We start from the raw sequence: 2,513 nt of genomic DNA on the forward strand, positions 1-2,513 counted from the left end.
TCCCCGCCACCGCCTCCCATTTCCCAGAGAATTTAAAAGCCTTGCTTTCCCCCCATCCCAGTCCCATCTTTCCATGTGTGTAGTGTCTGCAGAGTCCAGGAGAGGGTGTTGGATCTCCTGAAACTAGAGTCACCGGCAGTTGATAGGGGCTGAGAACTGAATTTAGGTCTTCTGGAGGAGCAACAAGTGCTCTTACCCACAAAGTCATCTCTCCAGCCTCAATTTCAGAGACTTTTAAGGAAAGAAACTTGGTGTAATTAATTCACTTAAGCAATGTATTGTACTATTTATATATTTGACTGTACTGTAGGGGTTGAAATATCATAGGCCACCTTAGGCATTATTAGTAATTTGTTCAATAGTTGTTGACTTTAGCTGCTATTCATGTTTTTTATTCTAACATTCTTAATAAAGAAGATTATACTTTTTGAATTAAAAGTATGTGTGTCAAAAATATCAGTGCCCATGTTATTATCATAAAGAGTTTCCGTGGCGACTGCGGCTCTCTCCTCACCATTTGCTTCCTTGATCTCCTGAGTTGGCATGGATAGGTCATTCAAATGAAATGTCTTTGCTGTTTTCTTTCAGAAAAGAAAGCTTTCTCCACTTACTGCTTCTATGGCGTGAAAAGAGGCCCTGAGAGCAGCACAGTTCATAACCAGATTGTGTCAATCATGAAGACTTGGATGTGAACTCTTCTTGAAAATTTTTTGATGTTTTAAATTTATAGTAGACATTGACTCAACCTAGCCAAGTAGAGGTCTGCAGAGTTCTTTTTTTTTCTTCTCAGAAAGTTTACATAGTGCCCCAGAAGGAAGAATTATTATTTCTTGTTTAGTTGCTAAGATTATTGTTTTCTATCTGGGAAGCAAGGTCACTCTGGATTCTGAGTGTTGGCTTGAGCAGGCAGGTCTGCGGAAGATGGTGTGAGCTGTGGAAGATGGTGTGAGCAGCGGAAGATGGTGTGAGCAGCGGAAGATGGTGTGAGCAGCGGAAGATGGTGTGAGCAGCGGAAGATGGTGTGAGCTGTGGAAGATGGTGTGAGCGGCGGAAGATGGTGTGAGCAGCGGAAGATGGTGTGAACCGCGGAAGATGGTGTGAGCTGTGGAAGATGGTGTGAGCTGTGGAAGATGGTGTGAGCTGTGGAAGATGGTGTGAGCTGTGGAAGATGGTGTGAGCGGCGGAAGATGGTGTGAGCGGCGGAAGATGGTGTGAGCAGCGGAAAGATGCTCTTTGGGCTGTGGGAAGTAGGGGCATGGAAACAGCAAAACCTTTCCTTGGTGGTGCAATATTTAAAATTACCTTTGTTTTTGGCTGGAAGCCTTAGATGTGTATGATTGGTCTTGCTCATTTTACAGACGGGGAAGCCAGCAGGGTGAGATTGGGTTCCTTACAATTCTGATAGCCTTACAAACTCTGTGAGTTTGTTCTATGGTACAATTTGTCTAGCCCTGGGTGAGGCTGCCATGCTTGTGCTCAAGTTAACGGAGTGCGGGCACGTGTTGGATCAGTGAGTCACGGTGCTTGTGCAAGCCTGAGGACCTCAGCGCCGTCACTGGAACTCACTCCATTGTTAGCCTCTGGCTTCCACACGTGTGTTGTGGCACATACCTAGCTGTGATTGGCATGCATGCACTTTAGCCTCCACACGTGTGCCTGTGATTGACATGCATGCCCCCACCCCCTACGCATCCCTTGCTGTGCTCTGGAACATTTAAAGAGGCATTCTTGTCTCTTCCTTTTGCCAGCCCCACAGGGCAGGAGGTCATGTACCGTTTATGTGGTATTCACACCTGGGAAAGTGGCACACTGGTACTGGTTATGACAACGTGCATTAGTGCCGTGTCCTATTGGGTATTGTAAGTGTCTGTCTCACTGCAAAGAGCAAACGTGTTCCTCGCCTCTGCAGTCGCTCTCCCAGGACTTTGTCACATTGATTAAAATAAGATTGAAAGCCAGGCATGGAGGTGCCTGCCTGTGATCACAGCATGCTGGAGGCTGGGACAGGAAGACTGTGAGTTTGAGATCAGCCTGTGTACACAGTGAGAACCCATCTCAACCTCCCCCTGCACAAAGATCCAATATTTCCCCTCTTTCAATGTAAGATGCTCTTAGCTGTGGCCGCTCCTTGTCACGACAGGAAATTTGCACCACTTGGGCATCCTTTTGAGAAACTCAGGTTTGCAAAGGTCCGTTGACTTCCCCAAACTGGAAAGCCTCAGGAAATTGTCTATTGCACATAGAACTTTCTGTTTTTAAGTGTATTATTTATTGTTGGCAAGTCCTCAATGATTTATGTTTTCTGTCAATCAGCATAATTGATATAAACGTGTTTCATGAATGTCAAATAATATTTTAATTTTATTGCTTTTTTTGTCTGCTTGACATGAAGTAAAATAAAAGTTCTTGTTGATTTGGGATTTAGCATGGATTCTTGTGCTAAACATACACCTCCTCTAAGCTTTACATGCTCCTTTGACTCTCTCTCTCTCTCTCTCTCTCTCTCTCTCTCT

General features: G+C 44.8%; 1 protein-coding gene across 1 annotated transcript in view; it reads left to right on the forward strand.

Annotated features, from left to right (window-relative positions):
• The window catches only part of Pstpip2 (proline-serine-threonine phosphatase interacting protein 2), a 66,141-nt gene extending 65,296 nt beyond the window's left edge, over positions 1-845 (forward strand). Inside the window, exon 15 of the mRNA XM_005356412.3 lies at positions 589-845. The gene's annotated coding sequence lies outside the window, so the exon portion shown is untranslated. The remainder of the gene's footprint in view (positions 1-588) is intronic.
• Positions 846-2,513: the final 1,668 nt, after the last annotated feature.

The sequence above is a fragment of the Microtus ochrogaster genome, chromosome 18 (genome assembly GCF_000317375.1).
Source record: "Microtus ochrogaster isolate Prairie Vole_2 chromosome 18, MicOch1.0, whole genome shotgun sequence".
Taxonomy (NCBI): Eukaryota; Metazoa; Chordata; class Mammalia; order Rodentia; family Cricetidae; genus Microtus; species Microtus ochrogaster.